The sequence below is a fragment of the Podarcis muralis genome, chromosome 4 (genome assembly GCF_964188315.1).
Source record: "Podarcis muralis chromosome 4, rPodMur119.hap1.1, whole genome shotgun sequence".
Classification (NCBI taxonomy): domain Eukaryota; kingdom Metazoa; phylum Chordata; class Lepidosauria; order Squamata; family Lacertidae; genus Podarcis; species Podarcis muralis.
In genome coordinates, this window is record NC_135658.1 from 52,510,381 (window position 1) to 52,536,060 (window position 25,680).

General features: G+C 42.8%; 1 protein-coding gene across 11 annotated transcripts in view; it reads right to left on the reverse strand.

The window, feature by feature from the left end:
• Positions 1-25,680, reverse strand: part of TIAM1 (TIAM Rac1 associated GEF 1) — a 194,497-nt gene that overhangs the window by 80,684 nt on the left and 88,133 nt on the right. For 8 of the 11 annotated variants that reach the window (XM_028727008.2, XM_028727009.2, XM_028727002.2 and 5 more), the window contains one exon: positions 5,927-6,102. The gene's annotated coding sequence lies outside the window, so the exon portion shown is untranslated. Of the gene's footprint in view, positions 1-1,138; positions 1,307-5,926; positions 6,103-13,291; positions 13,367-25,680 lie in introns of those variants that run through there. The other 3 variants (XM_028727005.2, XM_077927300.1, XM_077927301.1) reach the window with 3 other exon arrangements.

Below are 25,680 nucleotides of genomic sequence, written 5' to 3' on the forward strand. Positions count from 1 at the left end.
AATGGCTCAGAATAAGTCAAAGAAGAAAACAAAATGTCCCAAAGCGTTACTGTTTCAGATTGCTCAAGGCTCTGGAATTTGCAGACACCTCCATGCAAATAGATTAAATGAATGAAGGCTTCCTTGCCTCAGTCACAGTAATGAACGGACAGCAGGTCAAGGGCTGGATCCAAAGGGGAGCTCATGTTCCAAGATGGTGGATGGCATGAAGCGATAGAGGTGGAATTCGAACTCTTTGGAATAACAAAAAGGAGGAAAAAACAGGGCTGTGTGTATCCCACAATTCTACAGGAATGCCGAAAAACCAGCAAAATGTGATATTCTTAAAAATGCTTTCTAGTTTTAAAATGGTAGTTTGTAGCCTCATAGTACTGGTGATTGTGGGCAATAGCTGATGAAACCTCAGACGCCAGAGAAGTTGCTAAACCTTCTTCAGTTGTTTGAGAGAAGGACGTTATACAGCTCCTGCCCTTCCCACAGACAAACACAAGCAGATTATGCCTAAAGATAGATGCAGAAGCAGAAAGAGCTGCAATTGCTTCTCTTTTTTATATTAAAATCCATTTTTAGCACACCAGTGAATCGCATGGTAGTATGTCATTCTTGCCTCTCCCCGATACCACTTTGCCCAGCTGGGAAAGGAAGTGTCCTGCACTTGGGTGCCAGAGGTGGCTGCCATCTCAGCATCCTGACTTTCAAGGCACTTTGTTCCTCAGACGGAAGAGGGGAAAGCCAACAGTAGCAACCAGGCAGCTGAGCAAATGTACTGCATAAGGACAAGAATGATATGTCAACTGTTCAATTTACTAGTACACTGGAGACAGGTGTTAATACCAAACGAGGGCTGACAGCTCCGTGAAAGTCGTTTCTATACTACATCTGTCTTTAGTCTCAAATATGCAAAATAGTACAACCTACCTATGCAAAATACAAATTCATTTAAAGCTAGTTTAATTTGTTACATGACTTATACAAGTTTCCTCGTCACTGAATACTGGTTACCCTTGGTGCAAAATTCTCTCTTAACAGTGTGAAACACACAGTCCTGGGGAAGGTCCACACCCACATACACACATACAAGATACTCAAATGTCATCCGCAATTGTCAGTAGGACATTTCAAGAATTAAATGTTCTACCTACATAGCGAGGCTCCACTGCCATTCTTTTGGAGAAGGGCTTACAAATTTGACAACAGAGCAGCTCCACCATTCTCTCCACCATTTTCCATTTTTGTTTAAAATTCTATCTCCCCCAACAGTGGAAAGGGCAGCAGAAATCCATCCATTTATCACTCTTCGATCATCCTAAGTAGAAGCACAACACAGTACTTAAGAATGTTCAAGGGGCAACTAATCTCTTTCAGGCAACCTTAAGAGTGTAGTCTTAACTGCAATTAGGAGACTTTCAGAACAATCCTATACTTATTTACTCAGAAGTAAATCTCAATGTGTTCAACTGGCCTTGCTCCAAGGCAAGTGTGCTTAGTCTCAACATGTTCTGCTGTGTATTAGAAAGGATACAAAGAGGTTTTACAGTGAAGGTTTGCAACTACCAACTAAAAGGTTTCAAACCAAAGCAGCCAAATTCACCTTACATTCTTTAGAGCTGGGAAAATCTAAGTTCTAATGGATCATTCTCGAAAATTATGAGATCACTATTTTGTGCCAGATGAAGAAGGAGCATGAGACTCCACTACTGAGAAAGGAGCTGCTAATTTTAGACCAACTTGCTATACAGAAACTCAGTCCCTAGACACGCAGCAACTTGCCCAATGAATAAAGCAACTGCATGCATTTTGCCAGTTCAGCACATGCAATGAACCCAACACAGAACATAAATAATGCACAAAATCATAAAAAAATTAAAAAGCTTTCCCCCCCCCAAAAAAGAACCCAAGAGTAATCTCTATTGAGCAAGAAATAAAAGCAGCTAGGAGAAAAGTGCTTTCCCTCAAAGAGCATTCATTTGCTACCACAAAATTCAGTAGCTGTGATAATGGTTCTCTTAATACCATCATCTTTGGGAATACAAATAGAAGTGTTCGTGGGTAAGTTTTAGCAAGAAGTAGGTCGTGATAAAAGGCATCTGTTGAGTAGTACTCTGACGTAAGCAGACCATCCTTAATACGTTGGACATGATGCAAGTTGAGGGTTTTAACTTGTCCTGGATTATGTTCAAAGAATGACAGGCATTACACAAGACTTTTAACTCACCACCCAAGTTAACAAAAATGTAAATCCTACTTTTTAAATGAGACGTTTAGGCATATTTGAAGGGTTGAAATACAGGTTGGATACCAACAGACTGCAGCAATCATCTGAGGGCAGAGGGCCTTCTTGGCAGTAGCACCCTCCTCGTGATACACCCTCCCATCAGATGTTAAGGAAATGAACATTAAGAAAACATCTGAAGCCAGCCCTGTATCAGGTTTTTAAAGTTTGAGGTTTGACTATGTTTTTATATGTATTATAAGCTTCCCAAAGTATAAATAATATATAGCAACAGCAGCAGCAACAACAGGAACAGCAGCAGCAGCAGCAGCAACAACAACAACAACAACAACCAACAACCAACGACAACGTGGCATAATGGCTAAAATGCTAACTTAATATATGAGCTTTTAAGTCAACCTGCCTGGTCCAAATGCCCTCCCTCCTTGGGCTCCCACTAAACTGCAGTCATTACTGCATTAGCGGTGCGGGAGGGAGCACAACCGACAACCAGACCCTCTTTTTGTGCTTTAATAGGACAGACCCTTCTTTGCCTTGTTTTGAGTGGCCAGTATTACATATTTCTTTTAGCTGCCTTGAGTTTCAGTTGGAAAGAAAGGCAGGATGCAAGTATTTTATATCAATCATGAAGAAAAATTGGAGGTTCTTGAGGAAGAGAGGAAGTGGAGTCACCTCCACGGCATGGCTTGAGTGGGAGGAGATGGGGGGGCTGCATCAAGCCACCATCAACAGGGAAGCCAGCGAAGATGCACGTCCACTGTGGCTGCTGCTGCTTTCCTACTGACTGAGAAAAGCTGCTCCGCCTCAGTACCAGGGGAAGGTAGTGCCACAGTGCCTTGAAGTGAAGGTGATCAGCAGACCTGTTCTCCATAGGTGTGAGGGGAAGGCAGCGCCTCGCAATCGGCTGCCCTGTTTTCCCTCAACGTGAGAGAAGGTGGGAGTGCTCCGAGTCTCCCTCAGCGTGAGGGAAGGCAGCTCAAATCAGCAGTGTCAGCGGCTGAGATCATCGTGCAGTCTCCTCACATGAGGAGCAATATATTGCTGTGTATTGCCGGGTCAAAATCGTTATCACAGTGTGGTTTCAAAAATGATTTTGGCCTATATATTGAAAAATCACACAGCGCGAAAACAGACTATAAAATTTGTGATATTGCCGTTCAAAAGTGACTAAGAATTAGTTGGGGGGGAGGCGAGGGGGGGGACCGTGGCCCCTCTGGGTGTGCTCCCAGGGGTCCCTGGATCCCTAATTGGGAACCACTGTTCTAAGGCATATGCAGGTAACTTACAGCTCTCTAAATGTAGTCTCTTACTCCTATCAGTCCCAACCAGATAGCCAATGGTCAGGGATGATGGGAGTTGTAGTCCAATAACATCTGGAGGGCCATATCCTTGGGTAACAAGATAACACATGTGAAGTTCCTGGAATTCTCTCAAGTGCTATAGAAATGCTAAAGTAAAGTGATTGGGTGATTAAATGCAACAAGATGATTTGTTTGAAGGAAATTGGCTATTGGGTTTATTGCTCTCACATCAAAGTCCACCAAAGAAGACTTACAACATTGCAGATCTGCCATTAAAAGCCACAATCCAATACAGAGTTAAGCATGCTTGATCCCACTGAAGGCAAACAAACTTAAAGCGCACTTTGGTCTGTGTTAGCCATTGTTTTGGTAATTGAACAGGGACCCCCTACATTACTACTCACACATTTAACTGCAAGACCAAATCAGTCATTATCCATCTTTCTATATATTAGGTACAAGGAGAAGATTTCCAAAGATAGAGAATGCTGATTCTCCCAACCCTTCCATGCAGACAGGCATCCTCATCAACTAAGTTTTTTATTCTATTTTCCTGGAACGCTTTTTTATTTCCGAATTAAGCTCCATACTATATACCAGGGTTTCTCAAACTTGGGTCTCCAGCTGCTTTTGGACTACAGTTCCTATGATTCCTGACCACTGGTCCTGCTAGCTAGGGATGATGGGAGTTGTAGTCCAAAAACAGCTGGACACCCAAGTTTGGGGAACATTGCTATATATGAAAGAACTATGAAAAATTAAATTTAACTACCAAAGTTTTAGGCTTTATGAACTTCATAGTTTCACCATTAAATACAAAGTACCTTGTAAGACAACAGATTGCAAATTTAAAATTAGATTCTGGTGGGAGGCTGTTAGCATGAAATCTGTATTTTCTGCTCACAGCCAAGCTTTAATACTGTGAAAATGGGATGAAAGATCCAACCAATAGCATGCCCTTTGTTTCCAAAAACAAACCAGCCATCCACTGAAATAGAATTTACCTTGTTTGGGCTCAAAGCACACGTAACAGCAGGAGACTAATTTCTCTAAGCCAAGCTCTGCCATAGTCACCTCCAAAGTCAGGGCCAAGGTAAGATTTTTGGAGCGAAAGGGGTATGCAGGAAAAATATCTGAATCAACCTGGCAGCTGCCATTTAGAACAGGGCAGGGAACCTGTGGCCTTCCAGGTGATGTTGGACTCCCAACTCCCAGCAGCCCGATCTAGCATGGCCAATGGTCACAGGTGATGGAAGCAGCCCAGCAACATCTAGAGAGCCACAGATTCCTACCTCTTCCCTATAGCCTCTTGCAATAGGTGCTTTACAGTTACATCAAGAATATAGGAATGTGTGCCATGTGTAAGTGCCTACCCCGCCTTTCCTCTAAAAAGCAAAATGAAACCGAGCCCTCCACCATTCCTCTCTTCATTACATAATTGGAAAAGACCTACATTTAAAGAAATGGATCTGCCGGCATCACATTTAAATTGTGCCTCAATCTGATGAATCAGATAAAATAAAGCACTATAGTCTGTATTCATCAAAGTCTTCTTGTTTGTGCACATACTCCTGTATGCGCCACAGAACTTCTCTTCCCTCTCCCCAACCCCAAAATCTGCACCAGGGGGTTTGGGGAATCCCCAAAACAGATTTGGTGGGGTACGTGTGCATGGAGTGAGGGGGGGGGGATATTCTGCTGTACAAGCAGAAGAACTTGTATGAACAGGTTAACTTTGTTACCCCCATGAAGGTCACTATAAACATACCTATTTAAAGTAACTACAAGGTCGCTTTCGCTTTTTAATGATAATGTTTAATTAAGTTTTTCGTTTTAACCTTTTTCTGTTTTCAAATTTTATTTATTATTTTCAAGTTTATAAATTTCCCTAATTTTACAATCAACATTTCAAAACATTTCAAAACTTGACTTCCTTCCCCTCTCTTTCCACGGTTCCTTAAATTTATTTTTAATATCCTCTGCAAATCCAAATTAACTTAATTTGCTCATTTATTCATCTACTTTAAATATATACCCTTATAAACCTGCAGTAGTTTTAACCTTTTTAAAGTTTCTTATTACTCGGCACTTCACAAGAAACCATAACAAAGCATATCACAGGTGTGGGGTTTTTTAAGTTATAAATCTATGGCCAGATACTTTGTTTCATAATCAACACACTGAAGTATAAAATGCATTTGGGAAACGTCCTGCAGGCAATTCAAAGCAGAAAACAAAGGGAAGGAGGGAATAAAGGATCTCATCAGTTGCCACCAAATGGAAATTCCAGTTCTCCTATATTGCTCAACAGGTAGACTGGTGAGCCACATTCTCCTCCCAAAACTGCACGCCAGGGAGCAAATTCCCATGCAAAATGCTTAAACATACATACCTTACAAGGCAGCACTGGTATGCTGCACTTTCTCCAAAAGAAATGTGGGATATAGATGTATATAACTGCAAATGCTATTAAAATGAGCAGTTACTGGAACTGCAGAATCTGTCACCAGCTGCCACCCAATGACTCCATTACTGTCTTGTCGGAACCTGTGAATATATGCCAAAAACCTGTTGGGGAAGAAAAGAGAGAGAGAGAGAAGCAAAGGAAAAGGATTAGCCAGTCTGGATATAAAGTTCCACTTTAGTAATTTACTGCGTGGAAATGACAATAATCAACATTAAACTGTATAATAATTACACTTGTATATTATTAGAAGTGTGTGCAGGCAGGGAAACGATTAGGACATTATATAGAGGTACGCCCTGTCTGCTTTTCAAAATGAGGTACAGTATACAGTCATGGTTATTCCATAGGAAATTTATAGAAGAAACAGGATATTCTTGCAAATTTGCATCCTTCGCTTAAGAAGGGCAAAGCAGAGGGGAAGCAAAACTGATACAGATAGAGGCAGACAAACAAAAGAGGGTCCTATTCAGAGAAGTATTTTTCAGCCATCTTCATAAATTCTTGTACAAGGAGGCTGTCTATGAACCAACCTCAAAAAGCAAAGAAAAGGAGGCATGAAAGCACTCTATTGAAAATGTCTTTATGCATTGACAAAAGCTCAGAATACAAGCTGAATTTTAAAAGGGCGGAAACTGAAGGAACTGGTTTAACTGGATTCTTTGAAAAGAAATTACACAATTAAATACATAGCTACCAGTACAGGCCCCACTGACAGCATGAGACACAAGCAACAGCCTGGTTTTCCACCTATTTCTGTATTAAAGGCAGTAGGTAAGTGATGGAGGTGCATTATTCAAAAAAAAAAGAATGCAACGTATCATTCACCAATAGGGCATTAAAGTCACTTGCATTTCAGAAAAAGACAACTGTTTCTAGAGTGATAGGCACAGTAAGTAGGAGGGGGCAATCTCATAAGAACTCACTGAGTCCTGATGGTTCTTAAAAGTGGGAAAAACAAAAACAAAAATTAAAATAAGCTTACACTCCTCTGTTCTGCCTTGCTCCTCATTTACTGGGATCATAACAAGAAGGAAGAGGGTTAGTGCCATTTTGTTTACTTCCTTCTGCTCTGTGCTTCTCTCCCCTCATCTTTCTTTAAGCTGCTGTTGAGCTCTGAGTCTGAAAAGGAGTTTATGTGTTGCCTAGAAGCTGGCAGAAATTAATAACATGAAGCTCCTGTACAGCGAAACAGGCTCATTATCACGCCAGCTGCCAATAATTTACTAGGCTAGATTCCCAATAGCAAACAAAGGTCCTGCAGGCAACTCTTCTTCCAACTACATCTTGTATTCTGTCTTTTTTGTTTTAAAAATATACTTGAAAAGAAAAGGCATTGACTTGTGGAAGGGGGGTGGTTTTAAAGCAAAGTTGACTATGTCCATAGACTGTAATATTGTTCCAGTAAACTCTTCCATGACAATGGCTCAGTTCTGATGAAACTCAAACTATGGTTTGAAAGCTTCAAGTGTGTCTATTTTCCTGTCCTCCTCCTTTTATGTACACTACAGTGGTACCTCGGGTTACATATGCTTCAGGTTACATACGCTTCAGGTTACAGACTCTGCTAACCCAGAAATAGTGCTTCAGGTTAAGAACTTTGCTTCAGGATGAGAACAGAAATCGTGCTCCGGCGGCGCGGCGGCAGCAGGAGGCCCCATTAGCTAAAGTGGTGCTTCAGGTTAAGAACAGTTTCAGGTTAAGAACGGACCTCCGGAACGAATTAAGTACTTAACCCGAGGTACCACTGTACTATGATTTCCTTCCACCATGGAAGTAGAACCAAAGTTGGAAGGTTCAGATGTAATGATAAACTATGGGTTTGGCACAAACCAGGGAAAGGAATCTCAGCATGCAAGGAGGAGGAAGAAGGTAGGTAGGCGTGCTTGCACCCAAGACTCATTCGCATACTGCTGATCCTCAGTTCAGTGTTACATTCATTCATTCATTCATTCATTCATTCATTCATTCATTCATTCATTTAATGAGATTTATACAGCACTTGACTGTAAAGAACCTCAAAGTGGATTACAAAAAAACAGTTTGGTACATCTGAACCAAACCAGTATTTAGCAAATAAAGAGGAGAGATCTTACAGCACAATCCTAAGCATGCTGACTCAGAAGGAAGTCCCACAGAGTTTAACTGGAACGTAATCTCTTGTAAGTATGCATAAGACTGAATATTTAATTTTCAACATTTTGTTCTAATAATACCATTCCCTTTCTATGAAGTCTTGGCCACATTATCTAAAAGCCAGAGACACAAGCACTGCAATGCTTCAGGTTCAAGACTTTGGAATTTCAAATCACGAAGAAATGATTTTGAACAAAGAAAATACCCAGGAGGAAGCAGATTACTTGCCGCTCCTGTTTTTCACCTTCATTGTTTTGTGGTCGTTTCTGAATTGCAAGCTTCTGTTGGATTTTGTTTTCAATTGCTGCACTGTACATACCGTGTCAAGAGTGAAACATGAATGCTTCCACATAAGCTAAGAAATAAACCCTGCTTGGAAATGGTACTGTCTGGCTCTCAGAACATGTTCCTTGAGATTGCTAGGAACTCAGCACAGAGTCGTAACAGCTATCAATTAAACATGTCTGAAAAAGAGCACACACTACAGTGGTACCCCGCAAGACGAATGCCTCGCAAGACGGAAAACCCGCAAGACGAAAGGGTTTTCTGTTTCGGAGGCGCTTCGCAAGACGAATTTCCCTATGGGCTTGCTTCGCAAGACGAAAGCCCATAGGGAAATCTCCGGGGACCTGTTTTAAATTGCTGGCGGTCGGGAGCAAAGACTTTCGCCCACAGCCGGCCTTCAGAAGAGGTCCTGGACCTCTTCTGAAGGCCGGCGGGGGGCAAAAGTCTTTGCTCCCCCCCGCCTGCCTTCCCGGGACAGCGGAGACTTCTCCGCTGCCCCGGGCGATCTTAAAATGCTGGCGGGCGGGAGCGAAGCGTTCGCTGCCGACCCCCAGCATTTTAAAATCTCCCCGGGACAGCAGAGAAGTCCCGCCCCGCTCCAGATGGCCGCGCAAAGCTGCCTGCAGTCGCGGGACTGCAGGCAGATCTGCGCCACCATCCCGAGCGGGGCGCTAAGTCCCGCCCCGCTCGGGATGGCGGCGCAGAGCTGTCTGCCGTCCCGGGATCAGCGCAGCTCTGCGCGGCCATCGGGAGCCGGGGGCGAAGCCCGCCCCGCTCCAGATGGCCGCGCAAAGCTGCCTGCAGTCGCGGGATTGCAGGCAGATCTGCGCCACCATCCCGAGCGGGGTGCTAAGTCCCGCCCCGCTCGGGATGGCGGCGCAGAGCTGTCTGCCGTCCCGGGATCAGCGCAGCTCTGCGCGGCCATCGGGAGCCGGGGGCGAAGCCTGCCCCACTCCAGATGGCCGCGCAAAGCTGCCTGCAGTCGCGGGATTGCAGGCAGATCTGCGCCACCATCCCGAGCGGGGTGCTAAGTCCCGCCCCGCTCGGGATGGCGGCGTAGAGCTGTCTGCCGTCCCGGGACTGCAGGCAGATCCTTGCCGCCATCCCGAGCGGGGCGCTAAGTCCCGCCCCGCTCTGGATGCCAGCGCAGAGCTGTCTGCCGTCCCGGGACTGCAGGCAGATCTGTGCCGCCATCCCGAGCGGGGCGCTAAGTCCCGCCCCGCTCTGGATGCCAGCGCAGAGCTGTCTGCCGTCCCGGGACTGCAGGCAGATCTGTGCCGCCATCCCGAGCGGGGCGCTAAGTCCCGCCCCGCTCTGGATGGCGGTGCAGATCTGCCTGCCGTCCCGGGATCAGCGAAGCGTTCGCTGCCGACCCCCAGCATTTTAAAATCTCCCCGTGTCCCGGTGAGATTTTAAAATGCTGGGGGTCGGCAGCGAAGCCCTTGTTCCCCCCCAGCCCCCCCCCAGCCTTCAGAAGCCCTTGTTCCCCCCCCCCCCCAGCCTTCAGAAGAGGTCGGGGGAGAGACTGTCCCCGGACCTGGTCTGAAGGCGGTTTCCCTTGGAACGCATTAATTGATTTTCAATGCATTCCTATGGGAAACCGTGCATCGCAAGACGAAAAACTCGCAAGAAGAAAAAACTTGCGGAACGAATTAATTTTGTCTTGCGAGGCACCACTGTAAAACTTTTGCGGACAACTTGCCTTTCTGCCAGCAACTAAGCTTCCGCTTCACAAGGTGGGTCATGTTGCTTCACCTTCACGAATATAGCTCTAGGAAATGCCAGTTTCAAAAGGCAGGTTTCACTATAGGAGGTCCTAGCAAGGAACATGCCTCAAAATAACCAATTCTGGTAGGGAAGGGGAAACCTCTCAATGAGTGGAGCAACATTCCAATTAGACCAAACAGCTGAGTTCCTAAGAGAGAGGGTTTTAATATGGCAACGGGCAATTCCATTTAGCTGGAGGGCAACTTTGCTCAGCTGCTGTGCTACAGTATATTGCCATCCACATCCACTGAGCAGAGGATCCCATTCAGAAGCAAGCACACACCGTTGCCTCCCCAGTGGTCACCAGTTTACATCACAACAGCTGTGTTCATTAAGGCAAATGCAGCACTGCCCCACTTGTCTCAGTCTTGATTCCTCCAAGCCCACTTGCCTTCTTACACACAAGCAATCCAGGCTATCTGCTTCTTCAGTCAAATGTTGCTTCTCGTGGAATTCAAGAGGCATGAGGATGGGGACAAAAAATTAGCTCTGCCTCCCTTGGCTCAGACTCCACCTACTGCTGGTCTCCTTGCTTTCCACACCACGCATCGCTAAAGAGCACCAGCCACCATTGAACAGGGGTCTTTAGACATTTCCAGGGACCACCAGCATCAACCGTTCTAAATTTCAAGTGATGAGGAGCAGTGACTAAGTCAGAATCTAGATGTCATTTCAGAAAGGTTGGTTTATCCCCTCATTCTCCTTAATATCCAAAACACAAATTGTGATCTTCTAGTGAAAAATCTGTATTCCTTCCTCCAGCCAAGCATGTCTATGACTGCAAGTGCTACTTCTGCTACAGATGTCAAGATTATGAGTACTCTTGACTAGGTTCATATATCACTTGCATTCTCCAATATGTTTTTTAAAACATATTTAATCTCTCCCTGTCCCCCATTTTTAGGCTAAAAGCTCCCAGCTGCACTTCTCCAGTACAGCACCTATTTTACCAACTGAAAAATATGAGAAAATGAGAAAGCTAGAAGCAGCAGTTACACACTATTTAGTATGCTTTTTTCTTTTCTCACCTTAGTTATTGGCTGTGCATGAGCACTCTTGCCCCACACCCCAAGTTTTTGAGCACATGTGTAACTTGCTTGTCTGCAGCAATGAAATGTGATCTCCTGGATCCCAGCTAGGCTCCTTAAAAACAAGGCAACTTTGCCCCACAGTGACTCACATCAGGATAGTGTTTGTTTGTTTGTTTGTTTGTTTGCACTATCAGTACATGGTCCAGCCTAGAACCAAGAAAGAAGGTGGTTAAATTTTCAGCCACCTCAAGAAGCTCTGGGATGATAACACATTTTGGAATGCTGCTGTGTGGGAGTAGGTGGCTACATCTGATAAATTTTCACACAAAAATATTATGCTACAAAATTGGTATCATTTGTGGTTGAAGCATATGGCTGAGGTGTTTGAGCTAATGGTGAACAATTATTCTTGGTAAATGCGATGCAATGTGAATCAGCGTAAAGACTCTTATTGTTAGGTATGTCACTGCAAACCAGTTTATATAAAACTAGAAAATGTCTGGCTGTCCAAGTCCAAAACTGACATGTATCACTGAGTTCTTTATACCTCCCCCCCCACCTCATCTCTTCATAAACTACATTCACAGGTTTTTCACTCGGTGAATTGTTATCATTATTATGTGTTTATTTATACCTCACCTTTTTTCCTTGACAGTAATTGGTTTTTTAAAGTTCCCCGTTGCAACACAGATGGACACATATACAAAACACAAACACCTAAACTTGAGGTGAGGGGGGAATGTATCAAAAAGTAATTTTATAGATATTTATTTGGGCTGTGTGGAAGGCAACTTCAGCCATAGTAGTTGTTTTTAAAGGAACCTTCACAAACAAAGAAGCAGATAAACCTGTCAAATAAATTATTCCTCCAGCATGAGCATCAATCCTACACAAATTCTATAATTAGAAATATAATTATCCCTCTCAAAAGACCTTGTATCTCTATGTAAGTGACAGGTCACATCCTCCAAACAACAATTAAAACTAGCAAAATCAGAAACGGGAATTAATAGCAACCTATAAAGAGCACAGCACATAGGCGGGCACCACAGCAGGGGACACCCCCTGTACAAACGCTCTTTTGAGTGCAGGGTGCGTGTTTGCGCATAAAAATGATACCAAACTCTAGAAGAATGCATTGAAGAAAGCGAGAACTCCAAAGACAGAAGTTACAAAACATGGGAAGCAACACCACAGTAGAAAAAAGTGAAGTGCTACAAGACTGGGCACTGTACTTTGATTCTGGCCAGTGGTTCAAAGTGCAAAACAAACCTCCCAACCAGTGGCGTAAAAAGTTCAGGTGGTACCCGGTGCAGAAAATTTCTTCTCACATTGAATTTATTTATTTTTTTGCCTGAGAAAATGGTTTGGCTTTATTTCATATTTTGAGGGGGAGCCGGAGCTGTTGAACTTTTCTGGGGGAAGCCCAAGTTGTTGAGCCCTTCAGCTGAAGGGGAGCCAGCAGGAGGACCATTTTGGCAGCGCGCCAAAGCCACAGCATCTATCACACCCGGGGCGGACTGCACCCGCCACACCCACCTTGCTCCGCCCCTGCTCCTAACCAGTAAAGAACATTATGATCACTAACCACCATGGCTATGTTCTTCCTTCAGGGTCAGAGACAATATGCCTCTGAATACGCGTTGCTAAGAACTCCTGGTGAGGAGAGCTCACAGGTATCTGGTTGGCCACTATGGAAACAGGATGTTGGGCCTGATGGCCTTTGGCCTGACCCACCAGAGCTTTTTTTATAGTCAGGTACAAGATACTGGCACAACCTTGATGGCAGAAAGTGAGGAGGAATTAAAAAACCTTTTAATGAGGGTGAAAGAGGAGAGCGCAAAATATGGTCTGAAGCTCAACATCAAAAAAACGAAGATCATGGCCACTGGTCCCATCACCTCCTGGCAAATAGAAGGGGAAGAAATGGAGGCAGTGAGAGATTTTATTTTCTTGGGCTCCATGATCACTGCAGATGGTGACAGCAGTCACGAAATTAAAAGACGCCTGCTCCTTGGGAGAAAGGCGATGGCAAATCTAGACAACATCTTAAAAAGTAGAGACATTACCTTACCAACAAAGGTCCGTATAGTTAAAGCCATGGTTTTCCCAGTAGTGATGTATGGAAGTGAGAGCTGGACCATAAAGAAGGCTGATCGCCGAAGAATTGATGCTTTTGAATTATGGTGCTGGAGGAGACTCTTGAGAGTCCCATGGACTGCAAGAAGATCAAACGCATCCATTCTGAAGGAAATCAGCCTTGAGTGCTCACTGGAAGGACAGATCGTGAAGTTGAGGCTCCAGTACTTTGGCCACCTCATGAGAAGAGAAGACTCCCTGGAAAAGACCCTGATGTTGGGAAAGATGGAGGGCACAAGGAGAAGGGGACGACAGAGGATGAGATGGTTGGATAGTGTTCTCGAAGCTACAAACATGAGCCTGACCAAACTGCGGGAGGCGGTGGAAGACAGGAGTGCCTGGCGTGCTCTGGTCCATGGGGTCACGAAGAGTCGGACACGACTAAACGACTAAACAACAACAACAACAACAACAACAAGATACTGGCATCAGCCTTTGCAGTAGTATGGGAGTACTACAATAAGCCAGAAGCTTTAAGAGTTAAATAATAATAATAATACTATATTTCAGGATGCTGCCACGGGGAAAGAAACAGGGTTGTTTGTTTTTTAAAAGTGGAACCTGGGTCTCAGTTCTACTATCTAAGAAGCCTTCCTTCTTAACAGTGTGGAGACAATATTGCAGCACTCCAGTAACATGGGGAAAGGCAGTCAGATTATTATTTACTTCATATTATCTGTTGTTTTAAGTAAGAGGAACAGCTACAGACGGGAGTAGTGCTAAATGGGGATGAATAAATAAGGGGTGGGGACTAGAAGGCAACAGCGGCTTCAACTGATTTTTTCTTTTCTTCCTACTGGCTCAACTGCTCTATAATAAAATACCTATATATTTCTAGGACAGCCTCAAGGTCTTCTCTGGCTCTCCCTCACAGAATTAGTCTTTACCAGGTGAAGAATCAAATAACTGTTCCCTGCTAACTGGTGGCACTGAAGATCAGCACAGAATCCCATGTCTTTTTCCTGCCCTTGTTGGGTACTTTCACTATCTGAGTTCAAAATGAGTATCTGGGGTTAGTAATGTGCCACACAGCAGTATTCCTGAGCCTTAAAACAAATTCTTGCAAACTGAAAAAAACTGTTACTGGCTGAATGTTAAAAGCAGAGTAGCGCAAAAATGTTTGGGAAGAGCCCAGGATTTATCCATTTATCCTTCTCTGCCCTTAATATTAAGATATAAGAGAAAACTATGAGAAACCATGTAGCATCCTAATTCCAGGGAAGCAAACAACAATGTATTACAAGGAAGAGCAAGTGCTGGTGCTATCTGTGAAATCAGAGGAATCTTTTTTGCCCTGGGGCTCTCTGTGTTGCAAGATCAGGATTCCAGAACCTTGCTCCCCACCCCCCTGGCTAGTCCAATCTTATTCTTGTCTTTGTTGCTCCCAAGAGTTAGTAACATTTTCTCTTTCAGGTATTAATCAATTTAACTGCAAATGTTATTAAGAGCGTACTAGGTGTTATGAGGAAAATTCACAAACCACTTTGTGCTGGAATCATGCCACTGTTCCAATTCCTCTATGCCAGTTCTGTGAATTGGACAGTGTTGTTTGTATGTGATATTTTCCCAAATGTCCGAACTGTTCGTGAAGGCTTTAATTAAGAGTTCTGTGTAGTTATTTTTGCAACTGCCAGCAAATAACTATAAAATTCTGCCTAGCTCAATTCTAATATTCTGGTGCACAGTGTCGCTGCAGAACCAAATGTGCAGAAAGGTGTCTTGTGGACGTTCCATTGTTTATTTCAACAGGGCTTCTACAGACGAATGTTCAGAATACATTCTGAACCAGAGTGTTCAGAATACAAGACTCTTTTTGGGTGCAATCCTTACTGGACGCTCCTATATGTGCAATACTCAAGTTTTCATTTTAGAAAAACAAATACATAGTGCACTGCTTTATGCTGAGCGAACTGATACTAAATCAAAATATTAACATTTTTTCATTTGCAATGAACAATTAGCATCCCACTCCTAAATATATTTATTTAGAAGCAAGGATTGCCTAGAACAAGGGGGAAATTTTATACTTTCGTATAGAAAACAGCACACAAGCTACCTTTAAAAACCTTTATTGGTGAACAGCCCTAATATCACTAACTATGATGACTATACGCACAAGTATTTCACTGTGAGTCTATGTGATGAGGGGCTATAGTTAGTCACAACTTCCCAACATATGTACATATAGTGAAATGCATATAATAATTATATATGGCCACAAACAACAGATTATTTTCTACAAAGGAAATGCTTTCTGCATAGGGATTTTATCATATTTGAACCAGCTCTTAAAAGTTAATGCAGCTTTCTCATAGGCCTGTTAGAAGCGGGAGGTAGCAGAATTTTAGCTATTCACTGAGCTATGTTACTTGAAAAATACAGGGCATTATCCAGCCAAAGTTAGGCACTTTATAGTCCTATCAATTTCAATGGAAGAATTAGGAGTGTAGAAATGAATTTATCATCTAAGCTGAGGCTGCCAAAAACTGACATTTACACAAGATGTAGATTCTAAATTGAGCAAAGTTTTACTGCTGTGACAAAGTTTTATTAGCAAATTTGAAAAATTCTATCATGTTCAGGCATATCAGGGGGCTGGAAAAGGTAGAATCAAGAACAGGTTGAGTAATAGTGCAGATCTTTCCTTTACCTTCCTTTACCTTCTGTAGCCTTCAAAACAGTACACTCTATCTATACTACAAAAAGTTCTTCATGGGTTCAGAGATCTCTCATGTAACTTTACAATTTGTATCTGTTATCTTGATAAGTAATCCAAATACTGGCTGCTCACATTGCATCTGAAAAGTAGCATGTCACTCTGAAAAACTACTGATATCTTAGAAGATTAACAATAAATCTGGAACTCTTTAGGGTACCCACAATACTTTTTTTTATTATTCTGTTGCAGCAGAGTGAACAAAATAGCGTGACTGCCTCTCTGATATTTTTAGATAAAGTGTTACTGAGTCAAAGAGAAATGCATGAACAGAAGTTGCAGAGCAACCATTTCACCTGCACCTGATAAGTTACTTGCAAATTATGCAGTCTAGTTGAGAACAGGGCCAGCTTCCTGGAATTTATGCAAATATGCAAACCAGCTGAAATCTACAAGCGATTGTTGCACCCTTTTTTAATTGATTACAGTCAAATGTTGCAAATTGATGTGGTAGCTTGCAGAATGATACTTAATATTTTGCTCACTGGATAAAACCTGCAATTGGAGGTGGATGCTAGAAAACCCTGTAGGACTGCCCATTTATAAATGAGTTATATACTCAGGGAGGGGGAGGGAGTACAAGGTGCTGTCCCTTTGAATCAATCTGCAAAAGGTATGGAAAAGTTCAGAGCTGGCTTTCTGTCCTAAAATCTGAGTTCAGGCAAGGACTCCAAGCAAAACACAGACGCTCTTGCTTTCATTTCAAACTGTGTAATATACCCAATGAATCCCACACCACCAGTGGGTGACATCTGTAAAACTGTAATTAACTACTGGTATTTGAACAGCGCTCAGAATAGCTAAAGTCACTTCTTGATGCTTCTTGTGACTTTGTGGGGGTGGTTTGAAGAACAAAAGATGACGTTCTAATATCCTACTTCACACCATTAGAATGTGGAAAGATCGTGGTAGTTCTCCATTCTTGTTCACAATAATGTGTTGAAGGGTTTATCACTTATCATCCCAATTTTTAAAACAGCAGGAGAAAGCACATATTGCAAGTTTCTCTGTGTGAATGCATCCCTTCAGTGCAAATTCCTTGACTCACATATTCTTTTCATTGAAATTAGTCAGTGGGACAGTCCACATTTTTTCATCTGTATATTAGAGCACATTTATTAACATTTTATTATTCTTCCCCTGGCCCCAAAAGAAAAACAGCTTTGGGAAGAGGTGACATTTGAGGAGGCATTTATTTTATTTAGACCGTTTCCACACTGCTTAAACTATAACAAAATCTCTAAGTGGAATACAATTCTTTTTAAGGTTACCAAAATGCACAATGAAACCATGAATACAAATTACTAATAAATATATGCAGATAGCATTTCTTTATCCTTTCAAAAAACTTGGGAAGCTGGGATAGCTGGGTTGGTAAAGCATGAGACTCTTAATCTCAGGGTTCTGGGTTCAAGCTCCTTTTTGGATTCAAAGGATTCAAAGGATTCCTGAACTGCAGGGGACTGGACTAGATTACCCTCATGGTCTCTTCCAACTCCACTTCTATCTCCACTTATGACTTCTCAGCTTCCTGCCTCTCACTCAGGGCCCCAACAAACTCAAAGATCACTCCCCCAAATCCCACCCTGGAACCTGCTGACATACTAGTCTCCCACTCTTTTCTTGCTTTTTATGGGAAGGAACAAAGGTAGATGTAGCGTCCTCAGGTTGCTCACAGCTATGTTCAGCTGCTCTCAGCACACCCAGTTCCAGGCTACAGCAGGTTTGTCCTGGCGAGTTTCCTATGGAGTCTAAAGCATCGGTAGGCAAACTAAAGCCCGGGGGCCAGATGCGGCCCAATTGCCTTCTAAATCCGGCCCACAGACAGTCCAGGAATCAGTGTGTTTTTATATGAGTAGAATGTGTCCTTTTATTTAAAATGCATCTCTGGGTTATTTGTGGGACATAGGAATTAATTCATTTCCCCCCCAAAAAAAAAATATAGTCCGGCCCCCCACAAGGTCTGAGGGATGGTGGACCGGCCCCCTGTTGAAAAAGTTTGCTGAACCCTGGTCTAAAGGGTGGCAAATAGAACACCGCTCACTCAGTTTTTTCTCTGGCACCTCTGCTCACTTCTCCACCTCCAGCTACTTTCAGCTGGGGGTGGGGGCTTTGCTTAAGCTTCCACTCAAAACTATACTCTCTTTTCTTCACCCTGCCAGGAACCCTGTAGGGGATGGAACAAGAGGGGTGAGGAGGGGCAATTTTCCATGAAGAAACAGCAGGTGGTGAAAACATAAAGGAACCCCCCCCCCCCCGAGTTTCTCTGCACAAGATTTCCTCTTTCCAAAACTGTTCTTTCTTTAAAACAGAACTGTGTCAGGGTTCCATTACATGTGTTCATGCATAACGTATAGTTAACAGCCAACATGTGTTTAATTCCCATTCATTTCAATCACGCTTAAGACTGGATGGAGATTTTGGGCCTCTGATTTCAATCAGCCCTGCCATCAAAAGGCAGTGTGCGACCAAAGGTCCACAGAAACAGTGGGCTTTCCATTGGTGGAGTTGTTTGAAGATGGCAGATCCTGAGATGAATGAATGAAAGAGCACCAAGCAAGCAAAATAGTCTCTCCGGAATGATATATGGCTGACCTCTCAACAAACAATTGCCATACAGATAGATGTTTTGCTGGTTTCAAAAGCAGCTGCATGCCAGAAAGTGCCCGGTGAAACCTGATATTTAAATGCATGCATCTTATCTATATTTACTGAGGGAATGATAAAGGAATTCTATTACCATCTTTTGCATAGGCCTTAACATGCCTCAACACATTTTGAAATTTTGAAACAAAACCATATACAGGATTGTTGACTGCATATTCTGATGCACAGGACATTCCCCCTCACCCTCTGTGTTATTTGAGAAGCTTACCTAAAGCTACACTGCTAAATATGGTGTCCACAGACTTAGCAAAAGGTAAACCAGACATAATATTTTCATGCAAATACCTCCCTCGGGCAGTGTAAGGATGTTTCAAATTAAGAAAGAGAGGTGTTTGCACATTCTGAAAGGGGCAAATGGATGCATGCTTTATATAGTTGTATACACGTATGTATATCCATGAACTTACTGAAGTTCTGCTTGGGAAATCATGGTAAACTGGTATGCTTTGTTTTTATTTTGCCACATAATTTTTGTATCCTTCACAATAGGAAAACACATACAAGTAATTGGGGGGGGGGGGGAATATTTGTTGCCTCAATTTCCTGTTGAAATTGACCATAACAGTAAAATCCAGACACTCCTATGAAGTGCAGAACAGCCCTCTTAAAATCTACAAGATTCCTCCAGTATAATTAGCTTCCAGACAACAGCCATCCGCTGCCATTTGAAAAATGCAATATATATGTAGGCACAGGGTTGGTCATTGTTGGTTTGTTTTTAAAAGAAGGTGATTAGGTGAATTAGATGCACAAATGCCTTCTGTATGGGGAAAACAGATTTTTATCCAGCAATTCTACAATGTGGGAGTACATTGCAAGGGCACTGCCAAAGCTATTACCGTATTTTTCGCTCTATAGGACGCACCGGACCACAAGACGCACCTAGTTTTTAGAGAGGGAAATCAAGAAAAAAGATAGCCTGCCCGCTTCTCCCAGAGCTTCTCGGGGCTGCAGGGGAAGCCCGGGTTTCCTCCCAGCCCCAAAGAGCAAAGAAGCCAAGACAGCCAGCGGGATCCATCCGGCTGGCTGTCTTGGCTTCTGCCATAGCCGCGCAACCTCTCCAGCCGGGAGCTAAACCTCTCCAGCACGGCTAAAGAAGCGTGGCTAAAAAAGCCAAGGCAGTGAGCGCGATCCATCCCGCTCGCTGCCTTGACTTCCTCTTCAGCCTTGCGCAGCCTCTCCCAGCTGGAGAGGCTGAGCGTAGCTATGGCAATTCCCCCACCTCCTGCAAAAGCCCACAGGAGCCGCGCACCCTTTAAGGAGCGCATGGCTCCTGTGGGCTTTTCTATGAGGAGGGAGAAGGGACTGACTGGTCGCGTCAGTCCCTTCTCCCTCCTGGGGAAAAGCCCGCAAGAGCCGCACGAAGCTTGTGTGTGGCTCTTGGGGGCTTTTCCCGCCTGCCTCCCCCCTGCATTCGCTCCATAGGACACACAGACTTTCCCCCTTAGTTTTTAAGAGGGAAAAAGTACGTCCTATGGAGCAAAAAATACGGTAAGTTTGCGGTAAGCTACTCTCATGGTTGCTTGTGACCAGTATTAAAAACTGGGATAGAAAAGCTAGGAGCCAAATGACTCGTTGGACCTGGGTTGTGGCTGCCAAAACAGAATGTCTAGTAGCCATTGGGGGCAGGGACAGTTTTTATTTATTATTTTGATAAGCATGAACTAATACGCAGTTCACATTAGAGACACATTGTTAATATCACATTTTTATCAGAAATTGTTAATACATGTTTAATTTTGTGTTTAGAATAAAAATATTGGTACCATACTTCAGTTTTCAAAACACTCTACTCTTTATTGCTAAACTCCTTAATATATAGTCTGTCTTTAACTTATACTTTGGGGGTTCAACGCACATTCTTTTCAGTAATCCCTGAGTGTCAGCCAGGTGCAAAAATGCCACCCAGACTTTTTGAGGTCTTGCAAATGGGAGAATCTTTAGGCGCAAAATGCGTCTGGTGACCTGCTAATTTTGAACCCTGCTTGTGTCAAGAAAAAAATATTTAGAAAAGTTGTTTCTAAACAGCAGGCATGTACTGGTATGTGTAGGCAGGGCATCTGTTGACTTAAGGCCAAACTAGATACCTGGTGCATGAAGACCGTGATTTTGAGAGGAAAAGCAGAGGGTGGGGGATAGATACACCAGCCATTTCTCTTCTGCAGCTGTCCCTCACCCCACCCCCCACCCCCCCACACACAATGCCAAACATTTGTCTGGGAATCAGAGTGGAAGGAGTGGTTGCAGGATAACCAAGACGACAGGGGAAGGATTGGAGAACCCCATACCTACTTGCATACCTCTACAAACCATAGCTTCACCCCACTGCGTTTTTCAGCTAGGTTCCCAGACTCAGGGTCTGCTGAGGCATGTCCTATTTCAGCCCTTATCTGCAAGGCTGGCTTTACTCTCTAGACATTCCTATGTGAAAGGCTGTACATAAGTTTGCAAGCTAGGCCACAATGAACCTGTGAGCACAGCAGTACAAGTTCAGCATTGTTTTGCTCATATTTAGAACCGGGCAAATGTCATCCAAAAAAAACCACAGTGCTCATAACCCTCAATAATTACAATGCTGTCTGCAAATTAGTTAGTATTCTGATCTGTTTCAACAAAAGCAACCATCAATAAATATAAGCTCAGATGCTCCATGGCAACTCTAAGATACAAGCTAACTAATTAAATCTCTTACTACTCATAACTACTGAGCTGTAATTGATGGGTTTCAAGGAGCATTATACATAAAGAAGCATTCTCACAATAATTTATAACTTGTAAGGCACCGACAGAATACTTTGGGTGATCATGAAGTGCACAGCCTGGAGGCTGAAAACACAAAGTTTGGAATGAAAAATGGCTAATGACTCTCTAAAGATAACTAATTAAACTCACAAAGTGCATTTTAAAAAATTTAAATGGTAATATCATATAATCTATGGCCATCAATGATCTTCTACTAAATTAATTGATATGAAGAAATAATTTGCATCGGATTTCAAGGGTTTTCCTGGTAGTTCTTAGCACCATTACTAGGGTAGCCATGTATTCTCCCTTGCAGAGGGTCGCCCAGGCTGCCTAGTCTAAGTCCAGAGCAAAGGCAAACCAGAACAGTAACTTGACAACAGACTGAGCAGACACACAGGTCACCTGGCCACAGCCTTTCCCACTAGAAATTTATATTTATAATAATTATTTCTAAATCTGCATATATAAGCAAAAGGGGGAAAAACTGCAAATTCGCATTATATATGTTCAACTCTATTGGGAGAGGGAAATGTGGGTTTAATTGATCCTAGTTCCCAGCAATGTGCTTTGACTGCAACAATATTGTCCCCAAATAGTAACTGCTGTGACCTGGTCATCTGATCCCTGACACAGCTGAAAAAACTATATCTATATATTTATCTGTCTACACACATTTTCACCTCCAATTACTCTTTTAAAATATTGTGCATGGTAAGGTAAATAGAGATTATTATTTTTCCTTCTCCCTCTCATATAATATAAACCTGGGGTCGTCCAACAAAGCAGAATGTTGGAAGATTCAGGATAGACTCTGTACAAACTGCATACTACAAAATTCATTACCACACAATGTAGTGGTGGTTTTGTAAAGGGTGTTAGAGAAATACACAGAGAATAAGGCTGTCAGTTGACTACTAGACTATGTGCCTGCAATGTCAGAGGCAGTATGCCTTTGAATACCAGCTCTAGGAGCACAAGTAGGCCTTCCTTGAAAAGCTGGAAATATTAAGAACATGTTTCAGCCCTCTTGAGCACTAGGGATAGGGAAAGCTGCAAAATTGGAATGAAACCAAAGGAATGAATGGGCATGTGTCTAGAACTAGGCAGCTGAATGATGCTATCTGTGCCTTGGAGTTCTAAGAACTAATAATTGGTTATGGAAACAAAGTAGACATCATTTAGCAATATTCAAGTTAATAAAGATTTTTAAAACCCACAATTTCCTTAGTATATGAACAAATCTTGTAATAACTTTAGAATGAATAGTTCTAATCAACTCACATTGTCCCTATGTTTGGAGCTGGAGTTACTTACTGATTGTGAAATTGCAACACGGTTTTTTAAAATGGGAAACAATTTATAAATAGAATCAAATAAATATTAGAATATGGCACTTATGATTCTCACTTTTCTGCCTTCATATCCTCTCTCCCATTACCCCCACACACAAAAAGAAATTCTTAGCAACTGTTTTTGAAGTTTCCAAAGATGAAGGCAAGCTTAGTGGGTTAACGTGTCATCACTAGATAGAAGTTTAGTGGTGCTTTTGGTCTTTGTGGCTTCTGGCTTAACTGCATAGCAAAACTACCTCAAGGCTTTTAATTTCATACTGACTTTGTAACTCTGGAGGATCTTCATTACAGAGGCCTTTCTTTTATGTCAATGGTTTTATTTCAGGTCTGTTTGACCTGACCACTCCCTGTCTAACAGATGCCTTTCCCTAGGCCTTGGCCATTATCATTCAAAAGTTTTAACAAGAGTTTCTTCACAAATGCATATGCTAGAATATACACCAAAGTGAGCAGGGCTTTATTCATGCCTCTGGCTGATGAATGATAGAACAACAGGACCCAGTGTATTAAAAGCCCCAATCCACAAAACTGTACTCTCAAGGAGCCCTCACTATTCCCAGGGTGATAGCTGTTGCTCACGTTCTTACTGAACCCCAAGAAAGCAATGTTACAACATTTTCCTTAGACTTCACATAAGCCGCCCTGGCATGCCATTACAGCAGTGAAAACCTATACCTTCATTATTCATGACTGTTGCTTGGAGGAAACCCAAGCCCCTTTCTATAGGACAGTTCCTTATGTTGTATGCCTATACTCAACCACTGCTAGCCAAGAACAGTGATCATCTGCCTCGTATAAGACAAAGGCAATCTACAAGATGCAGATGTAGCTTTGCATTATTACAGACGCTTGGAGCACTTTCTAATTAAGCAGTTCCCCCATAAAATAAAATAAAATAAAATAAAATAATAATTGTGGGCCCTAGACTGGCGTAATTTATGGTCCCCACTTCTCTCTCCTACCCCCTATGCTGTGTGTGTGTGTGTGTGTGTGTGTGTGTGTGTGTGTGTAACAGAGTAGTCAGGGGAGGGTGGTATCTCATATTGTGTAGGGCTTTGGAACAGGACGAAGGACTCTCAACTCTTGTGATAGCTCCAAAGCTCAATGCAACATGAGAAATCCCTCTCCACAGAGACTCAGGAAAAAAAACCCTCCATCTCAATGCATCCTACCCATTTCTGTGTAGGGGGAAAGTGAGGGTTTCTACTATAATGTTTTGAGCTCCCAGTTCATCACTCACAACTAGCTTGGCCAACGGTCAGGGATATTTCATAGATATTGCACAGAATCAGAGTTGGAAGGATCATTTATTCCACCCACCTGCAATGCAGGAATATGCAGCTGTCCTTTACAGGGACTGAATCTGCAACCTTGGCATTGTCAGTACCATACTCTAGCCCAGTGTTTCCCAACCTTGGGCCTCCAGCTGTTTTTGAACTACAATTCCCATCATCCCTGACCACTGGTCTTGCTAGCTAGGGATGATGGGAGTTGTAGTCCAAAAACAGCTGGAGGCCCAAGGTTGGGAAACACTGCTCTAGCCAACTGAGCTTAGCAACAGCTACCACCCTTGTGGGTTGAGGGAATTGTAGTAGTGTTTTCACTTCAGTGCTTTGTATACTCGTTGCGGAGTATTTTTCCTCTTTTCACACTAGGCTGTTTTTCTTAACCCTTCCTTAAGTGCTGCTACTATTATAGACACATTCCTTGAACTGGTAGAAGCTAATATACCCAAGAATTACCATATTATCTGCTTCTGCTATGAAAAACGGTAGACAGAATATGGCTTAACATGCTTACTTTGCATGAGATCATGATCCAACCAGTTCAGCACGTATGAGGGAGATATATACAAATGCTTTAATCCTGCTGCAGTCTATAGGATTTAACACTAGGCTAAACAACGTCCAAACCTTCAACATTTCTAAACAAAGAAATCCACCCTTTCATATAAAGAAAAGTACAATCAAGTGAGGTGGATTATCATTTTCCCACATTTGCACAGAGTTTCATCAAACAACCCCCTTTCGGGCTGGATTTGTTGGAAATGTTTTGTGTTCTGACTTCTTGAAAACCTTGTGACTGTCCCACAGAGCAGCCAAACAAGCAAAAGAGAACATACCTGCTGAGCTAAAGTAGGGAAATCTTCACATTTGTTTATTTGAGGGGGTATAGCCAGCAGTAAATATTTAAAGGCAAGCTGCATTCTGAGTCTAAATGCAGTAATGCTGAAGTACAATTCCATTCCCAACCGTAATTAAATTATAAATGTTTAAGGGATTCGTGTAACTTTTTCCCTCCGGTTCTGCAGTATCTGTAGCCTGACTCTGCTAATCCTGTGTTCAGTGCTCTGTATTCTGACCTCCTTAATATCTCCACGCAAGAATGCTGAAATGCTATAGTCTATTAATAATTTATTCCTCTCATCTAGCAATGGATTATTGTTCCATAAAACTCACTGGAACATGCTAGACGCACACTCCTCCCCTCCCCCTACGCAATCAACAGCCCAGAAATACACTTTAAAAGGAAACAATGTTAAGCCTAGCCCCTTTGAACATTTGCTCTTAAGCATTGTGGTCGCTTAATTCTGGATTCAGCTGTGATTTACAAATTATTATTACGAAACGGATTAAAAATGCAAGCGGTTGACGAGTTGCCATTTCACCCAGAGAGCTTTATCGCTACTTGTATCAGGTTTTCTTGCATGATCAGTTTTCATAATAAAGCACAGGTGAACAGCATCAGGGTAAGACTGAGCATTCATTGAAACAGTGGCACATACCAGGTGACACCATAAAAATGAACAGATTGATTATGGAAAAGGTTTTTGTGGGATATTTC